This window comes from Mobula hypostoma, chromosome 3, assembly GCF_963921235.1.
Source record: "Mobula hypostoma chromosome 3, sMobHyp1.1, whole genome shotgun sequence".
NCBI lineage: Eukaryota > Metazoa > Chordata > Chondrichthyes > Myliobatiformes > Myliobatidae > Mobula > Mobula hypostoma.
In genome coordinates this window covers 83,678,925-83,705,306 of record NC_086099.1, presented here as the reverse complement: position 1 = coordinate 83,705,306, position 26,382 = coordinate 83,678,925, and the positions used below count along the sequence as shown (strand labels likewise).

General features: G+C 39.1%; 1 protein-coding gene across 2 annotated transcripts in view; it reads right to left on the bottom strand.

The window, feature by feature from the left end:
- The window catches only part of kcnip4a (potassium voltage-gated channel interacting protein 4a), a 1,016,612-nt gene that overhangs the window by 785,604 nt on the left and 204,626 nt on the right, over positions 1 to 26,382 (bottom strand). The gene's annotated exons all lie outside the window — the stretch shown is intronic.

Below are 26,382 nucleotides of genomic sequence, written 5' to 3'. Positions count from 1 at the left end.
GGTGCTGGAAATCCAAGCAACACACACATAATGCTGGAGGAGCTCAGCAGGCCAGGCAGCATCTATGGAAAGGAGTAAACAGTCAATGTTTTGCACTGAGAAAGTTCATCAGGACTGGAGAGGAAAGATGAAAAGTCAGTGTAAGAAGATGGGGAGGGTGAAGTACAAGTAGAAGGTAGTAGTTGATAGGACTAACTGGGAGGGGGCAAGGTGAAGTAAAAAGCTGAGAAGTTGATTGGTGAAAGAAATAAGGGGCTGGCAAAGGAGGAATCTGATAGGGGTGGAAAAAAGGCCATGGAAGAAAGGGAAGGGGAGGAGCACCAGAGAGAGGTGATGGGCAGGAAAGAAGATAAGGTGAGAGAGGGAAATGGGAATGGGGAACGGTGAAGTTGGGTGGGGGGGGGGGGACAATTACTGGAGAAATCGATGCTTATATAGGATTCCCTAAAGGTTAACTTGTGGGTTGAGTCGGTAGTAAGGAATACTAATGCAATGTTAACATTTATTTTAAGAGCACTAGAATATAAAATCAAAAATGTAATGTTGACGCTCTATAAGTTAATAGTCAGACCATACCTGGAGTTTGTGAGTAGTTTTAAGACCTATATCTAAGAAAAGATGTGCTGGCAGTGGAAAGTGTCCAGTAGAGGTTTACGAGAACAATCCCGAGAATGAAAGGTTTAATGTATGAGGAGAGTTTGATGGCTCTGGGCTTGTATTCACTGAAGTTTAGATGAACAAAGGGGGATCTTAATGAAACCGTTTGAATATTGAAAGGCTGAAATAGAGTCAATGAGCAGAGTATGCTTCCAAAAGTGGGAGAGTATAGGACCAGAGGGCACAGACTCAGAACAGAGTCATCGAGTCATAGAAGACTACAACACAAAACAGGCCTTTCAGCCCATCTAATCTGTGCTGAAAAATTTAAGCTGCCTAGTTCCATTGACCTGCACCCAGATCATATCCCTCTATACCCCTCCCATCCATGTACCTGCCCAAACTTCTCTTAAACATTGTAATCAAAATTGCATACTCCACTTGCAATGGACGTCTTTTTAGAATAGTGATAGGGAGGAATTTCTTTCGTCAGGGGATGGTGAATCTGTGGTGTTATTTGCCACATATGGTTGTGGAGACCAGTTCATTAGGTTACTTAAAGAGGAAGTTAATAGGAACTTGATTTGTAAGGTTATCGAAGGTTATGGAGAAAAGGCAGAAGAATGGGGTTGAGAGTGATAATAAATCAGCTATGATCAAATTGCGGAACAGACTCAATAGGCTAAACGGCCTAATTCTGCTCCTGTAGCTTATGACTTTATGGATTGGTGCTCATTTTTTTAAACTTTATAAATTTGAGTCTTATCAATTCAATTCCGATCAGGGATCAGTTTGTAGCAGAAAACTGCTTGTAGTTCTATATTACTTTCTATCTCATTAGCGGCGGGCCAATCAATTCGCAGAGAGAGCGAGCTTCGCACAGGTCAGGGAGAAAAATTTGAAAAAGGTGTGTTTCGCAGGGATCGGCGCTTTAGCAGCGGACTAGTCGATTCACGATTCAGTAGCAGGAGCAAATAAAAGTAAAACTGGGTCAAAGCAGAGTGGCCATTGTGTGAGGGGACCAGTGTAGGAGTGGGAACTTAAGGCATTGGCGAGGAGGCACAAGTACGTGGCAAGTAAGGGTTTTGTAGTGGCTGAATAAATTGCAGCTAATTAAATAAATGGATGATGCAGGATCAGGCGATGTGCTGTAGCTGCATGACCCTATTGTGGTTCCTGGTGACCATACCTGCGGCAAGTGTTGGCTATTCAAGAAACTCAGTCTCAAAGTTCATGATCTGGAATCTGAGCTTCAAACACTGTGGCACATCAGGGAGGGGGAGAGTTACCTGGATTCTCTGTTTCAGGAGGTAGTCACATTCATTAGATTAGCTGCCTCAAATTCAGTCTGTAGTCAGGGACAAGAGGATGTGACTGCGAGTGAGGCGGGTAGTGAAGTCCAAGGGACATTGCTGGAGGAACATCAGCCCTTGAGCTCGTCCAACAGGTCTGAGATTTTTGCTCCCTGTGTGGGTGACAGTGGGGGCTGTAGGAAGGATGAGCAACCTAACTGTGGCATCATTGTTCAGGGAGCCATTCAAGAGGGGGGAAAGAAGAGAAATTCAGTGGTAATTGTGGATAGTATAGTCAGGGGAATAGACAGATTTCTCTGTCGTAAGGCTAGAGCTTCCCGAAGGTTGTGTTGCCTGCCTGGTGGCTGGGTTTGGGACATCTTATCTAACTTGCAGAGGAATTTGCAGTGGGACAGAAAAGATCCAGTTGTCGTGGTCCATGTGGGTACCATAGCCATAGGTAGAATGAGGAAAGAGTTTCTGCTGAGGGAATTTGAGCAGTTAGGGACAAAATTAAAAAGCAGAACCAAAAGTGTAGTAATCTCTGGATTACTACCTGAGCCATATGCAAATTGGCATTGGGTGAAGAAAATTTTAAGGGTTAAATGTATGGCTCAAGGATTGGTGTGGGAGAAGTGGGTTTGAATTCATGGAAAATTGGCATCAGTATTGGGGAAGAAAGGAGCTGTACCAATGGGATGGGGCTCCACCTGAACTGTGATTGGACCTGGATCCTAGCAAATCGCATAACTAGGGCTGTGGATAGGGCTTTAAACTAAATAGTGGGGGGGTGGGTTCAACAGATTGGAGAAGAATGGATAAAGTAAAATAATATAAGTGTGGATAAAGATAAAGATAAAAACAAAAGATAAAAAAGGGAAAATTAAGAGTGGAGTGAAGGAAAGTCAAGTGCAAAAGAGTAAAAGATTACAAGATTTTAACAGCACAATGAGTGTAAGGGCACTTTATTTGAATACCCGTAGTATTCAAAGCAAGGTCAGTGAACTTGTGGTTCAAATCAGTACAAAGAGGTATGATTTAGAGGCCATTACAGAGACATGGTTGTAGGGTGGAGAGAATTAGGAATTAAATATCCAAGGATATCAGGTAATATGGATGGATAGACAAGAAGGTAAGGCAGGTGAGGTAACGCTCTTAATTAAAGATGTGATCTGGGCGATAGTGAGAGACAATAAAAGATCTAAGGAGCAGAATATTGAATCCATCTGGGTAGAGATTAGGAATAATAAAGCGAAAAAAAATCACTGGTGGGAGTTGTCTATCGGCCACCAATAATAACATTTCAGTGGCACAGGCAATAAACAGAAATATCTGAGGCACGTAAGAAAGGAACAGCAGTTATTATGGGCACTTTAACTTGCATATAGATTGGGTGAATCAAGTTGGTTGAGGCAGTCTTGAGGAGGAATTCATAGAATGCATCCGTGATAGCTTTCTTGAACAACATGTTACTGAACCTACAAGGGAACGGGTTATTTTAGATCTAGTCCTGTCCAATGAGACAGATAAAATTGGTGATCTTGTAGTTGGGGTCCTCTTGGAAAGAGTGATCGCAATATGATTGAATTTCTCATACAAATGGAGGGTGCAATAGTTCAATCTAAAAGCAGTGTATTATGCCTAAACAATGGCAACTACAATGGGATGAGGGAGGATTTGGCTAGTGTAGACTGGGAACGTAGGCTATGTGGTGGGACAGTTGAGGAACCGTGGAAGACTTTCAAAGAGATTTTTCACGGTGCTCAACAAAAGTATATTCCAGATACAAGCAAGAACAGTAAGGGTGGGGAGAGGAAGTAAAAGAAGCATTAAACTAAAAACTTGTGCATACAAAGTCGCCAAGAGTAGTGGGAAACTGGAAGATTGAGGAAACTTTAAAAAGCAACAAAGTACCACTAAGCAAACAATAAAGAAAGGGAAGCTAGGTTATGAAAATAAACTAGCACAAAATATGAAAATGGGAAAGTAAAAGTTTTTATAATTATATAAAGCAGTAAAGGGTGGCTAAAGTGAATGTAAAGTAAAATGAATGTTGGTCCCTTGGAGGATGAGAAGGGGAATCAATATTGGATAATAAGGAAATGGCTGAGGCTTTGAATGACTATTTTGTGTCTGTTTTCACAGTGGAGGACACATCTAACATGCTAAAGAGAGATGCTATGGATGTGATGGGAGGTGAGGACCTCGATACAATAGCTATCACTAAATAGATAGTGCTTAGAAAGCTTGTGGGCCTGAAGATAGATAAGTCCCCTGGTCCTTTTGCAATGCATCCCAGGGTACTGAAAGAAATGGCAGAAGTTATAGTAGAGGCTTTGGTGATGATTTACTTAAATTCCCTGGACTCTGGGCAGATCCCAGCAGACTGGAAGATGGCGAATTTCATGCCACTGTTCAAAAAAAGATACTCGCAAAAGACAGGTAACTATAGGCCAGTTAGTTTAACATCTGTAGTTGGGAAAATGCTTGAAGCTATCATTAAAGAAGAAATAACAAGGCATCTGGAAAGAAGTGCATCCATCAGGCAGACACAGCATGGATTCAGCAAAGGCAGGTGTTGTTTGACAAACTTACTGGAGTTCTTTGAGGATATAATGAGCACAGTGGATAGAAGGGAACAGATGGACATTATTTACTTGGATTTCCAGCATTTGATAGGTGCCACTTAAAAGACTTATCTGTAAGATAAGGATGCACAGAGTTTGGGGTGATGTATTAGCATGGATAGGGGAGGGAGGGAACGTTGACTCAGACCATGAGAGGCCTGCATCGGGCATTTTCATGCCTTACAAGGCACAGATTGGAAGTCTGTGTGGGGCGTCACTCCTCGAACAGACTACAGCAATGTGTGATTAAGTGCCTTGCTCAAAGGCACAAACACGCTGCCACAGCTGAGGCTCGAACTAGCGACCTTGAGATCACTAGATGGACGCCTTAACCACTTGTCCACGTGCCCAACACTCAGCATGGATAGAGGTTTGGTTAACTAGTAGAAAGCAGGGAGTTGGGATACATGGGTGTTACTCAGGTTGGCAATCAGTGGTGAGTGGTGTGCCGCTGGGTTAGTGCTGGGCCGACAGCTGTTCACAATATACATTAACGATCTGGAAGAGGGGACCGAGTGTAGTGTATCTAAGTTTGCTGATTATACTAAATTGAGTGGAAAAGCAAATTGTGCAAAAGATATGGAGGGTCTACAGAGTCATATAGATAGGTTAAGTGAGTGGGCAAGGATCTGGCAGATGGAGTACAATGTTGGTCATCCCCTTTGCAAGGAAAAATGAAAGAACATTTTATCATTTAAATGATAAAAAATTGCAGCATGCTGCTGTGCAGAGGGGCTTGGGAGTGCTTGTGCATGAATCACAAAAGGTTGGTTTGCACATACATCAAGCTATCAAGAAGGCAAATGGAATGTTGGCCTTGATTGTTAGAGGGATTGAATTTAAGAGCAGGGAGGTTATGCCACAACTGTACAGAGTATTGGTGAAGCCGCTTCTGGAGTACTGCATTCAGCTCTGGGCTCATTACTTGAAGGATATACTGGCTTTGATGGCGGTGAAAAGGAGGTTCACCAGATTGATTCCAGAGATGAGGGGGCTAGACTATGAGGAGAGTTTGAGTCGCCTGGGACTGTACTCACTGGAATTCAGAAAAATGAGAGGAGATCTTACAGAAACATAGAATTATGAAAGGGATAGATAAGATAGAGGCAGGAAAGTTGTTTCCTCTGGTAGGTGAGACTAGAACTAGGGGACATAGACTCAAGATTCAGAGGAGTAGATTTAGCATGGAGATGAGGAGGAACTGCTTTTCCCGGAGAGTGGTAAATCTGTGGAATTCTCTGCCCAGGGAAGCAATGGTGGCTACGTCGGTAAATATATTTAAGACAAGTTTGGATAGATTTTTCCATAGTAGGGGAATTAAGGATTATGGGGAAAAGGCAGGTTGGTGGAGATGAGTCTATGGCCAGATCAACCATGATCTTATTGAATGGCAGAGCAGGCTCGATGGGCCAGATGACCTACTCCTGCTCCTATTTCTTATGTTCCTATGTTCTCACTTATCTCACAATAAATGGCTAGTTTAGGAAAGTAGTCAATCAAAATTAAATTTAAAAATTGTAAAATATTGTAAAAAAAAGTTGTATACCATGATACCAACTCTCTAGAACTTGGCTTTGTACTCTTTCCCTAAGTCAAAATCCAGCTCAATGAATAAAACTGCACATCATTAGTTGATGTAACCATAAAATGCCACACCATCTGATCATGATAATGGCACCCATCAATATCTCTTCCTCAATGGGCAAAATTCGGCAAATAAAATATGAAATAATCAAAGATCTAAGCTATATAGGACCCTGGTCAGACCCCTCTCGGAGTACTGTGCTCAGTTCTGGTTGCCTCACTCCAGGAAAGATGTGGAAATCATAGAAAGGGTGCAGAGGAGATTTACAAGGATGTTGCCTGGATTAGGGAGCATGCCTTATGAGAATAGGTTGAGTGAACTTGGCCCTTTCTCCTTAGAGTGATGGAGGATGAGAGGTGACTTGATAGAGGTGTATAAGTTGATGAGAGGCATTGATCAAGTGGATAGTCAGAGACTTTTTCCCAGAGCTGAAATGGTTTCCACAAGAGGACACAGGTTTAAGGTGCTGGGGAGTAGGTACAGAGGAGATGTCAGGTGTAAGTTTTTTACGCAGAGAGTGGTGAGTGCATGGAATGGGCTGCCAGCAACGGTGGTGGAGGCGGATATAATAGGGTCTTTTAAGAGACTTTAGGATAGGTATATGGAACTTAGAGAAATAGAGGGCTATGGGTAAGCCTAGTAATTTCTAAGTTAGGGACATGTTCGGCACAAATTTGTGGGCCGAAAGGCCTGTATTGTGCTGTAGGTTTTCTATGTTTCTATGTTTCTATAACATGAACATTTGGTTATAAATGACAATCTGGGCCTTCAGTCTCCATTTTTCAGCCATCAGGCTCCGACTTCCAGATTTCCATCAATTTCAGGCTTCAGTGTTTGGTATTGACCCTTGAACTAGCCGATGATGAGACCCCAGACTCCAGATTGTTTAAACTGCATTTTCTCCTCGGACATTTTTCTGCATGAAGGATATCATAGGGAATTATGTTTCCTTCATTCATTTGAAAATTAGGGTCTCATCCAATAAAGGATTGGAGAACACCTGCTGATGACATGCCAAAGTGGGGCTTAAATCAGCATGTACTTACCACAACAAAAAATCAAGTAAAAGCTTTCTCTAAATAGTTAAAACGGAATATTTTTCTGTTTGAAGGATCTCAGTGTTCTCAATTTTTAATTTACTGAGATGAAGAGTCCAGAGGTGATCTGCTCCTTTAACAACATAGCCTTCATGGTTTAAGAGATGAGTGCAAGAGAATGATTTTTATAGGACTGCAGATAAGAAATCTCAGTCTGCCTCTGCAATAAATCTTGAACCTTTGGTGCTTGCTGGTTTGTATCACTATCTTTGAAATGTCGTTATCTCTTCCAGTGTACACACAGCTTGTGATTGGTGCAGTGGAGGAGCCCTTTTTCTGCCCTTTCCCTGATGAGAAAGCTTTTTCTGAACCTCTACCAAGAGCTAATAGTTTGCTAATCCAATTAAATCATGATCATGATAATGATTTGGACTTCTCAGTTTTTCTTTGTTCTCCTTAGCAGCATAGTTCTGAAAGCCCTGTTGATTAAGGTTAAATTTGATGAAAGGACAAAAAATTCACTAGATGATAGAAAACATCAAGTTAAATCGTTAGACTGGAGGCTGAGGAGGAGAGATAATTGATGAATAGATTGCTCCACAGTACCATAGTACGACAGTTGTTTTGGACTTAGATATACAAAGTGAATTGGTTCTACGAAAAGAGTATATACTCATGAGCAATCAAATTAAAGAATAGTGAAACAATTACTAAATATGTTAAACAAAATATTTAAATAAACAGTTCAGTTACAGACGGAATTTCAGATGGACCCAATTTCCACAGAGAGGAGGAAAAATGCACAACACACTTTTTCAATTTCCAATTTTTCTTTTGGAAATTGTAAAATACTTAGTAATGTTAGGGAATACATTTAAGCCCACTCAACCTATTATGGTGTAACAATCAACAGAGCAAGCAGATACTTAACCTCCTTGAGCAATGTCTTGATAAGTATAACATAATGATCAGATAGTAGCGGACTTCCATCAGTCCACTGCATCTGGTTCTCATTGCCAAAATGTTCAGCACTGCAGAGCAAAGCCACAAAACTAAAATGCTAGGAAAAAAGAACTGATGCTACCCAACCTTGGAAATGTCTTCTGGAAGCTGATCCTTTAAACTAAAAGTGCAGGGCATGAAACAATATTTTTGTTTTTATTATAATATATTATAATATTTTTAAGGCATCTGTTAGTCTTGCGAGACCATGGATCTGCGCCTGGAAAGTCTTCATTCTCCAAGGCGCAAGCCTGGGCAAGGTTGTATGGAAGACCGGCAGATGCCCATGCTGCAAGTCTCCCCTTTCAACGACACCGATGTTGTCCAAGGGAAGGGCAAGGGCCGATACAGCATGGCACCAGTGTCGTCACAGAGCAATGTGTGGTTAAGTGCCTTGCTCAAGGACACAACACACTGCCTCAGCTGGGGCTCAAACTCACGACCTTCAGGTCGCTAGTCAAATGACTTAACCACTTGGCCACGTGCCAATATAATAATAACAGTTATATTTGCATGAAATTCTAGAAGTCCTTAGTCTGACCTAAATGACAAACACCAAATAGATCTTTACATGAACTAATGGCGATGAAACTCCTAAATTTAGAAACAATTTCAAATTAGAATATTTCTGGATGAGTGTTACTAAATTTGCTTCATTACCCTTGTGCTCTTGACAAGCTCAATTGTGTATCTGAACATAGTGCAACTGATAGTGAATATGGATTTCCAAGTGGTATGATAAGACATTACAGTCTACAAATTCTGAAGGGTGATGAGATGCACAAAATTGTTCTACTGATCAAGGCTTGTAGTTTTCCGGGGCGACACAAGAGTTGTGCAGAAGGAGAGAAGAATTGTAAGAGAAAAGGAACAGTGTTGATTGGCACTCACAAGCCCTAGATGTGGCCACTGCTCAGATAGATAGCCAGGATAGGATAGGGTCAGCCACCAGATTAACTGGAGAGAGTGGAGACCAGGGTATCTTTAGTGGTGACTGGCAGGAAGACTGAAGGGTGGAACAGACTAGGTTGTCAAGTGATCAGGCAATGACATCAGCAAGGTCTCTGCAGCATGGCAATTGGTGACTGTGGTCATGGGCCTGAAGACTGAGTGGTAAGTTTAGGACTTTGCTCATGGGTCCCAGTCTGCGCATCACCTGCTGCTGCTGGGACAATGTTTCATTATTTCTGCAATTTCCCCATCCCGTTCTCCAGAAAGATTTTCTGTCCCTTACATCTTTGGATCATTAATACAGGTAAGGCTGACCTGAATTGGGGTTGGCAGGAGGCGCATCCATATTCATAACCAAAATGTCAGTAACTGCATTCATTTTATTTAATTTACCTAACCCTGGCCTCCAAATGAAAAGAATAATAAATATGAAACCTAATTACAGGAACAGGAAAGCTCCGATATCACAATAATAAATATCACTTAATTCAAAGGTTGAAACCAAGTCAGCAAGGGAAAAAGTTGTGAAGTTGGATAGAACATAACAGTACAGTACAAGAAATAGTACCCAGGAATGGGCTAGACTCCCCTAAGCTCTCAATTCCATCAGCTGATCTGGAAATATTTCATTTGCTCCTCTCAGCCAAATCATTGAGGTCCTGAGTAGCTGATTCCCAGGCACTGCTCACTGCAATATCCAACTAATCACACGTTGACAACTTGACAAATACCCATTTAATCCAACTCCTTGCTTTCAGTCCCATGAAACAAATTCTCAGTCCATGTCAGTATATTACCCCCATTCTCTGAGCACTAAGCTTGTTGACCAAGCTCCCACGTGGAACCTTAACAATGATTGAATGTTATTTGCTGAGTCCACAAGTCATCACATGCCATATTGGCACTATATTCCCTCAGGGATTTCTTTCTGTATGTTAGGTTAATATTTTTGGCTCACCCCAATGTTTGGCCATTAAGCTAATATGCTGAAACCAGAGATATTATTTTCTACTTGTATAGTCTGGCGAACTGAGGATGTCCAACAGACTCAATATTTAATGAGATTATAAAGGGCATATATACAATGGATAGCCAGTGCCTTTCATAAAATAGAGACATTTAAGAGACTCTTATATAGTCACATGGATGAAATAAAAATGCAGGATTATGGGCTAAATAAGAGAGAAGGGTTGGATTGATTGTGGAGTAAGTTAAAAAGGTTAGCACAACCTTGCGGACCGAAGGGCCTGCATTGTACTATTCTGTTCTATTGCATAGACAAAATGTGCTTCCTTCTGCTCTGGTTAACTCATCTGGACTCACACTATCAGGGATCAGCTTATTGTTCTACCTATCCCATCCCTGCCTCCTCTCCTCTCCTTTTCCCAGTTCTGATAAAAGTTCTGCAACAAACACTGACTACTTCTTTTCTACATTTATTGGACTGTGTTGTCTGGGGACAACAGGTATCTCAGGAAAGATACGTGAAGGACAAAATAGTAACTAAGTCAGGGTGGTTAGAAAGGTCACTGCTGGTGCATCTTTGGTTATGATTGGTTAGATAAGAGAGATGTCAAGTGAGAGTGACTCACCCAGCTGGCCAACCATGAGAAAGGTTGGAAGTGTTTGGTCAGGTCAAAAGAAAAGGCTGGATAGGGATCAATCAGGAGAGATAATTGCTGTCGTAAAAACGACAATGACTATGATTAGTAGCTATGATTGGGATTCTCTTGGTAATATGATAAAGATGGAAACCTAATTTGAATCCAAGCAAGAAATTCCAGGTATGCTGGCATGATTTAGGTGGCTACAGAATTTTCAAGGACTTGGAAGAGGGAAGAAGAATTGAGGTAGAATTTGTAAAAACAGAGAGGTCAAAGGTATCTTAAAGATGTTGGTTGATGACAACAAATTTAAAGAGAGTGTCTATTTAAGGGGGGACTCTTACAAGGGGAACATGAGGGGAAACTTCTTCACTCAGAGGGCCGTGAGAGTGTCAAATGAGCTGCCAGCACAAATGGTGCATTCAAGCTCAATATCAACATTTAAGAGAAGCTTGGATACATACATGGATGGTAGGGGTTTGGAGGACTATGGTCCTGGTGCAGGTGGATGGAAGTGGGCAGTTTAAATAGTTCAGCACAGATTAGATGGGCCAAATAGCCTGTTTCTGTGCTGTACTTTTCTATGACTCTATGACTCTATAATTGTAACTGAAGTTAAGTTTTGGAGGGAAAGTGATTAGTCACTGTTAGGAATATCTTCAAGACAGAGATATTTTCAGTCAATATCACTGAGCACTGTATTCTTTTTTAAATGTGAAATTATTGACATTAATTTCCGTGTACACTTGAGTAATTACTCAGTGGTGACTAAGTGCATACTGCAGGATATTAATTTTATACCTCATCCTCACAGTATCCTTGAAAATTTTTATATACTAAACCACCCATCAAACAATCTGTCTAAACGAATCTCAGTCTGCATCTGCACACCTACTCTGAAAAATGATCGTGCAATATTCAAGAGTGAAAAAGTATTGGACAGGGAAGAAAAGCATGGACAAAGGATTCATTGGGAAAGTCAAGTAAGCAAATGAACAGGACTAAACCATTTAATGCATTGAATTTATTTTACTATTCAAAAAGATCATTACTAATCTGTGTCCTTACATCATGAACTTGACCAAGGCTAATATCTCGTGGATCTTTGCTTAACAAAAATCTGTCAAACACAGACTTTAAATGAACTTACTTGGTATTAACCAACATTTATGAAAGAGTTCTCCTGTCCTTGCATGTAGAAACACTTCTTAAATTCATTCTGAAAATACTGATTCCAATTTTTAGACCTCAAGCTACAGTGTCAGCTCCTAAATCAAGAAAGTAGATTTTTAACATTAATTCCATCAACATTTAATATCTTGAAAATCTCAATCTAATTGCAAGGAATTATGACCCCCTATTTATATAATTTCTCCTCAGAAATGAAACTTAAAAGTCCAGCCGTCATATTCATAAATCTATGTTCCCACCATTCACTACCAAAACATATTTTCCTCAGGTATTGCTCATTTAACCAGAACTTTGTATAGTTGTAGCATAACTTCTGTCCCCTCATATTTTAGTTCAGAGCTTCATTGTTGTTCAGTCTTTAAGTCGATTGCAACTTTTCAGTACCTCACGAACTCCTGCACACCAACCTTCTGGTTGGAAACTGCCTCTAAGATCCCCCAAGGTCTGAGTAATATTATCTATCCATTGTAGCCTCTGTCGTCCTCTCCTTCTTTTACCTTCTGTTTTTTCTAACATGACAGTCTTCTCCAAGGAATCTTGTCTTCTCATGATTGGACCAAAATACTTGAGCTTTTGTCTCATGATCAAGCCTCCTAGTGAGCAGTCTGGCTGTATTTCTTCAAGTATTGACTTGTTGGATCTTCTTGCTGTCCAACGAACTCTTAACACTTTCCTCCAGAATCCAAGTTCAAAGGCATTGATTCTTTTGTATTCAGCCTTACTAATAGTCCAGCTCTCACAGCCGTAGATCGCAACTGGACGTACCATAGACTTGAGTACACCAATCTTCGTAGACAATGTTATGTCTCTGCTCTACAGTATTTTAACCAAATTTGCTATTGCTGCTCTCCCCAGAAGTAAACACCATTCAATTTCATGGCTGCAATTACCATCCATAGAAATCTTCGAACCAAATTTCATTAGCCTTTTTAATTATGCTCTCTACCCACACAAGAAAATAAGGGGAGAGGGGAGGAGAGGGAACGTCAATTCAGACCACGAGAGGCCTGCATCAGGCATTTTCATGCCTTTCAAGGCACAGATTGGAAGTCTGTGTGGGGCGCCACTCCTCATACAGACACTAGAGCAATGTGTGATTAAGTGCCTTGTTCAAGGACACAAACACACTGCAACAGCTGAGGTTCGAACTAGCAACCTTGAGATCACTAGGCAAATGCCTTAACCACTTGGCCACGTGCCCAAGAAAATAAAATGATCTTCAAACATGGACCCCAAAGATTTCTTTGCCTTCCACAGCTTTTAGTTCTTCATTTAGAAAGCCCATTTATTAATTCCAATTTAGATAGATTATGGATGATCTTATATTTGAATAAAATAGCATTCTATTGCCACAATTTTGCTGAAGTAGTCTATTAACATTCCTAATTTAATACTTCCACCTAAACTATTGGCAATAATACCTTTATCTCTATAGAAAAACAAGGCATCTTGTTAAATCTTTACTCAACATGGTGAATAGTCGTGGATCCAACACACATCCCTGTTGCAAAATTGTAAGAAAAATAACAGAATTAGTGAAAGATGATGTCACAAAATGTGGACATTCAGCCCATTGCATCATTGCCTGCTCCAAGTACATATTAGTCTCATTTTCTCATTCTTTGTCCATACTCATACAACTCAGGTGCCCATCCTATTTTTGTTTAGTTAAAAGCAACTTGATTCTCTTTCCAGCATTCTTCCCATCATGACTGTTTACCCATAGAGTGTGAAGCTTAATTCTGGGTTTAACATGAATTTGAGCTTGTGCAGGATCTTGACCAAGTAGCCAAGTTACAAACTAAGACAACATTTCTGATGAGTAGTTCAGTTTAATTTCATAATTTTGAACTGAATGAAATTCTTGCTCATTTAAGATCTGTTTTCAACTAACTTGTCTAACAGCACCATTTAACTGGGAATGTATGAATGATAGAAACAGATGTTTTCAATGTCATATGCCAACAAGACAAAAAGGTGCCCTCACTATGATTACACCAAGGCAAGAAGAGAAACTATCATACAAGGTTTGCCGCATTCCTTGGCATATGCAGAAGTGGAGCAAAATATTCTCAGGACCATGGAAGTGATAATGAACAGAGAAACAAGAAGGAAGATGTGATTACTAATTCTGTGAAACAATCTGGAAGATTCAAGTGACCTCCAGGTGGATCAACAATGCACATATCACTAGGCCACTAAGCCATTCCAAAGTATATACTAATACACCTTGGGGAATGAACTGGACAGCTCTAAAACTGCAAGTCATTATCTTCTATTCTGCACTATTGCCAGCAATAGTTTGTTTACAGAAACATAAATTTATGTGTATCTGTATTCCGTCCATTGCACATTATTTGGTGAATATTTAACTATACAAGTGTTATATGGACACTGGCTAGGTGTACAGTACATCCTTCTCAATTATTTCCTCTGTATTTCCAAACAGAGATATGGGTTTTAGATGCTAATATGTTTTATGCTAATATGCTAATATGTTTCATTTTATATCCCAGCTAAATTTGAACTTTTCCTGGGTGGAAATCAGAGATACCGATTCAGAATCATTTATATCAGACAATTAATATTTGATCTATGAAGAGTTATGCATTTAACCATCAAATAGATAGGCAAATCAATGGTTTAGTACTCTTTGACATTTAATATATCAAGAATCTCACAAATAATTGGTAGGATGTAAATAAATTGATATTCAATTAAGTAAAATATTAAATAAAAATGTATTAGTTGTTAACAGCTATATAAAATATCCATGAGCTAGACAATCTTATTGAGGCTGCATATCATTGTTGGTTGATTGTTATCTATATCAATGATGTGGATGATAACGTGGTTAGCTGGATCGGCAAATTGGTGGATTACACCAAGTTTAGGGGCATAGTGAACAGTGAGGCTATCATGACATGCAGAGGGATCTGGATCAACTGGGAAAATGGCAGATGGAATTTAATGCAGACAAGTGCGAAGTTTTGCACTTCAGCACAACCAACCAGAATCGGTCTTGCACAGTAAACATAAGGCACTGAGGAATGTGATAGAGCATAGGGATAAGACTATAAGGCCACAAGACATAGGAACAAAATTAGGCCATTCAGCCCATTGAGTCTGCTCCGCCATTCCTTCTTGGCTGATCCTGGGCCCCACTCAACCCTATACACCTGCCTTCTCACCATATCCTTTGATGCCCTGACCAATCAGGAAACTATCAACTTCCGCCTTAAAAATACCCATGGACTTGGCCACCACCGCAGTCTGTGGCAGAGCATTCCACAGATTCCCTACTCTCTGGCTAAAAAGTTCCTCCTTCCCGCTGTTCTAAAAGTTCACCTCTCAGTTTTGAGGCTGTGCCCTCTAGTTCTGGATACCCCCACCACAGGAAGCATCCTCTCCACATTCACCCTATCTAGTCCTTTCAACATCTGGTAGATCTGGGAATGCAGGTCCATAGTTCGTGGCAGCTAGATAGGGTCATAAAGAAAGCTTTTCACACATTAGCCTTCATAAATCAATGTACTGAGTACAGGAAATGGGATGTTATGTTGAAGTTGTATAAGACATTGGTGAGGCCTAATTTGGAGCACTGTGTGCAATTTGTGTCACCTACCTACAGTAAACAAGGTTGAAAGAGTACAGAGAAATTTTACAAAGATGTTATCAGGTCTGGATGTCCTGAGTTAGAAGGAAAGTTTGAATAGGTTAGCACTGTATTCTTTAGAACATGGAAGTCTGAGAGGAGATTTGATAGAGGTATACAAAATTATGAGGGGTATAGATAGGGTAAATGCAAGTGAGCTTTTTCCACTAAGGCTGGGTGGGAGTTCAACTACAGGTTATTTCTTAAGGGTGAAAGGTGAGGTTTAAGGGGAATATGAGGGGAAAAATCTTCGCTCATAAGATTGTGAAAGTGTGGAATGAGCAGCCTGCATAAGTGGTCCATGTGAGATCGATTTCAATACTTAAGAGAAGTTTGAATAGGTACCTGGATAGTAGGGGTATAGAGGGCTATGGTCCTGGTGCATGTTGATGAGACTAAGCGGTCTAAATAGTTTCAGCATGGATTAGATAGGTTTAAAGGCCTGTTTCTGTGCTGTACTTCTCTATGACCCTACGATTAGAAATAAATGCCCAGAAGTTAATTTATGGTCAGTAGTGCATCATGTACTGCATAGCCACATCAATATAATGAAATCTACCTTTGAAGTCCATTTCAGTCTTCACACAGTGGACGCTCTATCATATTGTGTGGGATGGATTTAGAACAGATCAGGCAGGTCAAAGGGACATCCGTCAGTCATGATTACTGATAGCAGAATCATATTTCAACAACTTCATTGGCAGGACTGCAGTGACTTAGAAAGGTGGCTCACCGTCAACTTCTCAAGGACAGTTGAGATTTATTGCCCATCAGGAAATAGGTAATAATACTGACTTTGCCAGCAATAAGACAAGATTCACTAGGATGATACCAGAGATGCAACAAAACTTATGAAGTTGGAATTGCTCTTTTTTGAGCAGAAAAAGTTTAAATGAAGACTTTACGATGGTATTTAAAATAAATTAAGTGCCTTGACAGAGGATAACATACTCTGCTGGAAGACGGTCGGTATCTAAAACTCTGCCACCTCCAAGATCTTGCCTGCAGATGCGTCCACCTGACACTAATGGAGCTCAGTATTTTACAAGGTTTGTTTTTGTTTGTTCGTCCATCACCCAGCAGTCTAGGAGGTCTTAAGGCTTACTGAGTTGGAATTCCAATGCTGATTGGTTAGAAAAATAATGTATATATTTTTGAATATATCAGTTGAAACTGATTTGCACAGCACTTGGCATCTTAAACCATCTTAAGTTGTAGTCTCCACTTAACTGAAAGAACATCCAGTGCTTTTGAAAAGAGCACTGGTGATATAGGTTTATCGACGTGATGAAAAAGAGCAGTGGAGTCACAATTTGGAGCATAGTAAGGAAGCCAGCCAATGAGCTGGTATTTTACTGCTATGATAATTAATCTTCAAACATCAACTTTCAACAAAGTATGTCTTTATGTGCCTAAAAGTATAGATATCTGGCTATTGATTGCTAAAATAATACCTGCCTCTTATGAGTAGTTCTTGGAATACTTTACTTTATCAATCTGGTCCTCCTTCCAAAAAATTATTGAGCTCCACTGAGATAAGTGCTAATTGTTAAAAGGCCCAGAGTGAGAAATTGAGGGGAATCTGCTTTATGCAGCAAGCATGCGTCAAGACTTTGGTCAGCATTATGACTAGGAGCATCCTCTCCATAACCATAAGTCAGCCTACCTCTGAATTCACATCTGTTCATTCAAATACAGAAGCAAGAGGTCAAGTACCAGTGTTTGTGACCTCTCATTCAGGTTCCGCATAGTCCCTGAGCTGAGGCCTCTGATTAACTTTCAGAGCCCAGGACTTTTTTAGTGATGCAGAAAGGCTTAAAGGATTCAGTAAACATTTCTAAAATCATGAAGGGATTTAACAGTGAATTAGGAGCCAGAAAGAATTGGTCATGAATTTAAAAGACTTATCAAGAAACAGAGAAGAACAGGCAGAAAATATTTATCTGGAGAAGGCTTGAGAAATTAGAATGTCTGCCATAAGGTTTGCTTCAGGAATCACATGAAACCCTCCTGGTTTCCTTGGCTGTGCAAGTCTAAGGAAGACACACTCCGGTCCCGCCAAACCCATGGGATTGAGAAGGCTCTCCCACGCCAAACCCTGGTTTGTGTGGATACTGTGTAATTTGCTACCCTATTACAACTCAGTGCCAAGAAATAACAGACAGCACACTGTGTGCTATTAAAAGATCAAACTTATGAATCTTAACTTAACTAAAGGGTTAGTAAAGAAAAGAAGGAAAGAAAACGCCCATTATAATTAAACAGTCAACTCTGCACAAGCTGGAGCTCAACTCTTCCAAAATTCACATTCACCAATCCTCAGTAGACGTCGGCACTTTGCTCCATCGAATCACGGTCCCCCACCGGTTCGATCTAACAGCTGGTTCTCTCCAGCATTTTCTCTCTTCATCTCCCGCTGAACAGAAGAACCCAGCTCACACCGGTGTCAGGCACACAACACAAAAACCCACTCCCTTGATGGGATAATTCGTATTACATAGCACCCGTTATCTCTAATCATAAACCAAACACTGCTTCTACAGAAAGATCATTACGTTAGCAGTGAAACCTTTCCTAGGACGTTACAGTAGAATGAATATTAGACTCTGACCATGATGTATGGTGAAGAAGGAAGACTGTGTATTAATTTTTAATGAAAAATCCAATTATTAGAAAAAATACCATACAGTATCCATTTTTTATCTTCATATGCTTTGAAGAACTGAATAATGAATTGGAGTGCATTCTCTTGCATATACTACCAACATTTTTTGAAGCTCACTGTGATTGGAGATATTAAACACTGCAGATCATTTTGACTTTGAAATACATAACAAAGTGAGTGAAGTAACTGAAATCAATTGAAATATATCAGTATAGCTCATTTGATGTGATCATGATGTTAGGAAATTTAAGTGACATCAGTATGATCTATTAAAAGAATTAGCAGAGAAACTGCAAACACTCAGTGGGAGCTATATCTATTTTCTCACCTTGCCAGTCGAGAGTATTCTGGCCTATTGAGTTCTAACACTGGTTACAGTGGTGGCCTTGCCTCTCGAGGAGAAGCTCTACCTTCTTTGCTTCCTTTGAAGTATAGGGATCACTGAAGCAGAATGTTATTTCCAATCACCAGCCCAGGGAGAGAACAGTGCTAACTCCATAGACTAGTCAAGTGAAACCCACTGATTATACTCAATGGCAATACAATATGCAAGACAGTGCCTGGACAAGTGAGTGCTTGCCATTACAATGCAGAATGGGAAGTTTCTGCCTAATTACAGAATATTCAGCAGTGAATATTCACAATCAGTACAATCATCATAACTCCTGAGACTGCTGACTCATTGATTGGTACAGCACAGTGACACAGGGATTAGCACAACACTTACAGGTAGGTTCAACTCTTGCTGCAGTCTGAAAGCAGTTTGCACGCTCTCCCCATGACTGCATGGGTTTCCTCCAGATACTCTGGTTTCCTCCATAGTCGGAAGACATACTGGTTGATAGGTTGATTGGTCATAGTAAATCGTCCCGTGATTGGGCTAGGATTAAACTGGGGTTGGTGGCTGGCACAGCTCAGCTTGAAGGTCTGGAAGAGCCTATTCTGCACTGTGCCTCAACAAATAAATGAATAGGTTAATTCTTGGAGCTTTGGACTATCTTACAGGTTGCTGTACAAAGGTTATTTCTTTTATTACATATAAAAAGAACAAATCATCTAAATTGATGTTAATTTTAATTTCCAAATGGTGACCAGAAATGCATTCCAAAAGACTCAATTTTAAAAATAGTAATAAGGCGTAAACAACACACATTTAACGATGAGTGACACAAGCATAAAAAAAGAGGCTGCTTCTGTGGTGTACAACTCTCTGCATTGAAAAGGGTCTGTTTCTGAGGTGTACAAATCTCTGCACAGAAAAGGGGCTGTTTCTGTGGTGTACAAATCTCTGCACAGAAAAGGGGCTGTTTCTGTGGTGTACAAATCTCTGCACAGAAAAGGATCTGTTTCTGTGGTGTTCAACTCTCTGCATTGAAAAGGGGCTGTTTCTGTGGTGTACAATTCTGCATTGAAAAGGGTCTGTTTCTGTGGTGTACAACTCTGCATTGAAAAGGGGCTGTTTCTGTGTTGTACAAATCTCTGCATTGAAAAGGGGCTGTTTCTGTGGTGTACAAATCTCTGCACAGAAAAGGGGCTGTTACTGTGATGTACAACTCTCTGCACAGAAAAGGGGCTGTTTCTGAGGTGTACAACTCTCTGCGTTGAAAAGGGGCTGTTTCTGTGGTGTACAACTCCTTGACTCTAAAGTCCAATATAAGTATTCAACCATGCTCAACAGAAATATGAAATTTCAAGTACTCAGCACTTTCTCCAAATACTGTCTCTTCTTAAGCTTTGATTCATTGATCCAATCTGCTCTAATCTTTGCCTTATCTAATCCCTGTGAGAAAATGTTTCATGTTATCATAACTCGTGTAAGGAAAATTCTCTTTTCATCTCTCCTTTCTTCCTATGATCGTTTAAAATAGACCAACAAAATAAACTATCATTCCGTCCACCTTTGTCATTCTGTCTAAATTGATAACGTGAATAATCCCAGTAATTCTGCTCCAGCGTATGTAGTTCAAGTACCTCATCCATAGTAAATAGCCTCAGTCTCGATGGAACATCATACAAACAGTTATCTTCTTGTGAAGATTATAAGTGCTTTACAGTATTCCCTCTTGTTTATTCCATTGAGTATAATTAGTTAGTAATTGAAGCCAATAAAATGGAAGTACAACTACTTTCAGGATAATACATCTGCCACAAAAATTCCAACCTGTAGGCAGTTGATCACTTCTGAGCAATCACTGTCGGCAATTCAGTGGATGCAGTGATTAAGTTACACATTCAGGTGGTGGTAGTAAAATGCTCTATCAGTTGGGAACCTGACTGTGCAGATAAAATACAACTTGACAATAACACGCCACTGGCATCTGAATGCATCAGACAAAAACTGAACAGAATTCACAAGATTCTGAAGTACTATTTATGGGACTAAAACAGGACATTAATTATGTAATTTGCATTCTCCCTTCATTCATTTGTAAATTAGGCTTCATTAGAAACCTTAAACGCCTCACATCAATGAACACGGTTCTACAATTTCCAAATAAAATGAGTTACTTATTTGAATAACAATAACCCTGTTCAAATATCTTTTCATATCCTTTGTTTTATACTGCTGCTGATGATGATAAAAACACAGAATAATATGTACAATCTGGAAGAAAATAATTACATTGTATGGCTATGGTACACAGAAGGTGACAAGCTAATGGGTCACAATTGGATCTACTGCAGACTCAATAATCTGGAGAAAGTTGTCATTTTGACAGGATATAAACTAAGTGAAATGACAAGATTGGTCACAGAACATGCAGAATGGACAATATGTCAAATGGAATGAAATTAGCCTCCATTGGCAAAGCAAGGGATGTGAAATAAATACTTGTGCGCATTTTATACCCTGAACAATTGTTGACAAGGGTGAAGGAGGAAGGCGAAGGACAATGAAATGGGAAAGGAGAGAGAGAGAGTGGAGAAGCAATAACATTTGCAGGTGAATAAGATTTGAAGGCAGAAAATGGAATTTATGTATGATCGAAAACCAGGAGAAATGACACACCACCTCTTTACTACTGAAATCAGGTAGGTAAAGGCTGGTGATGAAGCCTTCTGATCAACCTAGCATGAATACGTTCCTCAACAATAATGAATAAGTTCCCTCAACAATGATCCTTCATTATCACTGATAAGTATATCATTAATGGCATTAATAAACATAAGTGAAAGTGTGTGAAGAGCAAACGTGTTAGGAAAGAACACATTATTCATTGATCTTCTAGTGAGACTGGTGTGAAAACAGTCAAGCCAAAGTCCTTCTCCACGGTCAGTAATAGGGGTTCACCCCACAATAAGGATAAGAGGAATTTTATAGCTTTTTACCCAGTAACAATGATAGGCAGAGATGAAAAAGGCCCAGCACTGCTCTGCAGTTGAGAAAATGGAAGATTGTTTCAGATATAGAATCCGGTAAAGTTTCAAAGAGATGATTGAGAGAAATTCTATGCTCATTAATGATTGTAGATATGTAGATAGCCAGAAGTCTTATTATATGTAACTAACTCTTGTTTAAAGGGCCAGGATTCCCTCCTTGGTAAATCTGCAAAACAAAGCATTACACTTTATTCCAGTAAACAGCCCGGGTAAAGAGACAACTAATTTTAATTGTTGATTTAAAAAACACCAAGCTCAGAAGTCACACTCAGATGTAGAACTTTGGAAACCCAGTAGCTTATTTTTGTATTTACTCGATCTGTGCAGAAACAATTCAACTGCCTCATTGATTTGCGAACATTCAGTCAATTCATCCCATCACATTTTGCTTGGAACAATACTGTACTCAGTTTACCAGCAACTCTTTGTTATCACGTGAAACTGAAAAGCAAGTTTCCATTCTACAAATCTCAACCACCAACCATCAGGCTCTTAAACCAGTGGGGATAACTTCACTCAACTTTCCTTGCCCCATCACTGAACTGTTCCCACAACCCATGGACTCAATTTCAAGGATTTTACATCTCATGTTCTCGATATTTGTTGCTTATTTATTATTATTGTTATTTCTCTCTCTTTTGTGTTTGCACAGTTTGCTGTCTTTTGTATATTGGTTGTTCATCTGCCCTGTTGGATGCAGTCTTTCATTGATTCTATCATAGTTCTTGAATTCACTGAGCAGGCTTGCAACAAACCGAATCTCAAGGTTGTATATAGCGGCTTATATGTACTTTGGTAATAAATTTAAATTGAACTTTGAAAACTGCTGAGAAATAAATGGGAGCTATCAAATACCGTAGGTATGCAGGTCAATAGACCTGGTGATCAAGGTCTACTGCTCAGGGCCTTATCATAGGCAAGTCTGGAGTTTAATGCCTGGTGTTTGGGTCCTCATCACGGGTTGGCAAAGGTTTATCAGTGGTCTGGAAGTTACCACCCGATGGCTGGACCCTGACTCTGCAAATCTCTGTGAGTCTGCATGCCCAGTGTCTGCAAGTCTGAGTCCGTGGAGGCTGGAGGCAGAAGGCAACCTGTCCTGGATTAGGAAGACTGCGAGCATACACTTAGGGAGTAGCGTGTCTTGCTTTGCTCTGTTATCTTGTCACTTCTTGTGCTCCGTGCTGTTCTGCCGTACATTGCTGGCATGTTATATTGGTGATACTTATAGGCTGCCCTCAGCGCACCCTGAGATGTGTTGGTTGTTGCTGCATTTCACTACGTTCCAATACTCATGATAAATAAATGTGAATATGAATCTGAATCAAAGTCTAAACGATTTTAGCTGCTACCTGTAGTACTTAATTAGTCATGAAATAGCCTTTCAAAACCCAAAATCAATTACTGGAGTCCAAAATTTGTTATGACACAAAGAAACTAAGATTCTGATAGATAATAGTTTTGCAACTTGAACTACTTCTTGCAATTATTTTGTAAGTCATGGATTAAGCTGCTCAGATCTGCAAATCTCAATTAGAATTTTCATTGTGAAAACTGGTATTGTAAATGAAGTTGCTGATCTAACTTGAAAAAAACTCAGCTTGATGATGCCAATGCCGTCATACGTACAAATTTTAGTGTAAAGTTACCATGATGAATGCAGGCAATTGTAATTCTACAGTGTTTGTTTATTTAAAAAGAGCCTTGTACATTCACCCCACGTGGGTTTCCTCCACATTCCATGTGTGTGTTTTGATGTTTTAATGTACATGTGACAAATAAAACTAATGTTTAAGACTTCCTTTAATCCACCATTGTTGCATGGGTGACTCTTATTTCAACGTCACTTAAAAGTATTGCACCGACTTCCCAGGAATTGTGCATTCCCAAGGCAGCGTTCAGTTTTGTCTACAGCTTCAATAGACATTGATTTCATTGCAAGCAGTTGCTGAGAATGTTGACACATACTATAAAACACATCAGACTCACATTCTCCTTGATCTCCAAACAAATCATAATAGGGTGCTGCTTTCTTGCAAAGTATTTTTGTAACTGGACTTCATCAGTTGATCCTTGCTTTCTTAAGCAATTATCTGATTACTGTCATGGTTTTTCTATCCTTACAAAACCGCCAGTGTTTCCATATTGCTGCATTTCTTTTCTTTCCTGTACCACAAATATTTAGGTAACTAACTGATAACTAAGATACTTTCACATTCAACTTTTGTCTTACCGTTTTACTGACCAAAAACAAAAGATTAACGTACGTATGATGATGCGTATTACTGCTCTCAAAAATGTAATTTGCACATTTGATTCCCAATTAACTGTATATGACTAATATTAGTGACCGCACGAATGCAAACGATATCACCTATAACTAGAAAGCAAAACAAAAAACCGAAACCTGAAATAAAATAAACAAAAAGGTGGAAAGACTCAACTGGTCCGGTTGCACATGCGGAGGGAGAAAGCGGGTTAATGATCTGGCCAATGATTTTCTTTTATCAGGTTAAGTCTAATGAACAATTTACATGAAAAGTTATCAACCTGAAATGTCTTTCTCCATGCATGCTACCTGGTCTGCTAAAAATTCCTAGCGTTTTCTGTATTTTATTTCATAGCGAGTGTATTTAATTTGAGCTATGTTTTAACATGAAGATCATTCAGTTAAATGTCTTCAGATATTATATATAATTGCCATAAAGTGGGAACATAAGGAAGCTACAAATTAGCACTTTTTTAGGCCATTTTCACTGTAATCTAAAAGCAAAACTAAAATCTAAATTAAAGAAATCCAAAATACTCAGCAGGTCAGACAGGATCTTTGGAGAGAAAAGCAGAGTTAACATTTCAGATTGGCAATCATATATCAGAACCAATCACTCCACTACATGGCAAGATTGCAGAGTGACAGAGTTCTTTGATGTAAGGATAGGAAACTGACACCAGAATTAACTCCAGAATTTATTTATCATCTATTGCTTAGAAATATTATAATATACAAACATTTAAAGTACACCAGTGATGCAAAGAAAGGAGAGTTTAAGCTGAAGCCTTTCTAAATACTATCTTTAAATTACTTAGATGCAGCCCAAACATAAAGAGTATGAGTAAGTTATGACAATGGTGTCCTGCAATGTTTCATTTTAAGGAAGATTTCATGCACGACTTATCATGTGCTCAAAGGGTTAATAGTTTGCTTTGTTGCTAGGGAAACACACAACTATAAATACAAAACTGAGGTATTTTTGTTTTACAAGATAGCAAAGAGCAGATGCAAAATCTTCATCCAGATTGCAGTAATGAGATAGAGATTTGTGGCTTTAGTTTGCAAGCAGGCATTTCTCATAAATGGTTTATAACTCAACTATCATAGTTACCAGGGGAGCAAATTTCACACTTCTTCATCAGCAACTTGGGTATTTTAATTTAATTACAAGTTACTAGGCTCTGACTGACAATCTATTTAAGACAGCAGAATAAACAAGGATGCAATAATATTATACACAAAGTATGTAAATAGCAGTTGACTACCGAAAGTAATAACAAAGATATTTTGTGTTCCTCAATAGAATGTGACTTGAGCAACAAGAAGCTTTGAATATTGCATAGACCGGTCTATCTCTTACCTTCATGCATATCACACCTTTAAATGTGCTTGGCACTGCACCTAATGGACAGGTCATTGCTTTATTGCATTGTTTTATACTCATGTTTAAATGTTTCAGAGTCTGTGAAGTTGGTGTTTTGTTATAATTTACTTCTGTTTACAGAATGAGATAATAAATCATACAAGTCTTATTTATTTGCATTATAAATTTTGAAGAGTTAAAATTGAGATTAGCATCTCTTTGAACCTACTGAGAAACACTATATGCATATCAGAAGATGCAGAAGATGTGAAAAGACGGTACCCTCTTGCATTTATGAAGACAATGTTATCATTATTTACAATGACCTAGATTCAAGTTGTAAACCCTTATCAAAAATATTACTGCAAAAAATAAAGGCAGACAATATTATGGGTGAAGATTCATGACACCTTATATTGTATTTTTTGATATACTGGACAAGATATGAATAAAGACCAGTGATATCTGTTAAGTCATCAGGATAAATGTATTTGCAGATTTCTGTTAGTGCTGTATTACTAAATCACAACAGCAGGATTAGTGCCTGACTGCATTATAATTGTGACGTCATCACACACCTAACCACAATTTGGAAATTGTGTCATATGATTATACTGAAGCAGCAGTTATTCCTATGTGAGAAATAAAATATGGAACAAATAAATATGCCAACATAATGAATTATTTCCTGGTATAAGTTCACTTGTAATACCCTAAAACAATGTTTTTAAGTACTAAAGAATATTTTGTGGCTGGAAAAGAGACATCAGTCACAGTTCTTAATTGACAATCAGTTCATTAAAATAGTGCAACATCCAACTAGTTCTTTTAGATTTCTCCACTCTGAGAAAACTCTAAATATAAAACGCTATTGCAGGGAACAACAATACTTTCTGCCCTGTTATCCGGCACTGTATATGTGACATGTTAAGAACCTCTAAAATACTACATTATATATAATGATGATTTTAATACAAATTGATAATGTAAGCAAACTATTTTAGATTAGTCAAACATATTTTTAAATTTGTTGAGTAACATGCCATTGGCTGGACGTTTCTTGCCACAAAGCTTTTCAATTAAATATTTTGTATGGAGATTTACTGAACAATCAGTTTTGAGTAGTAAAGGCTATCACATAATCATCCCAATGTTTCGTTATA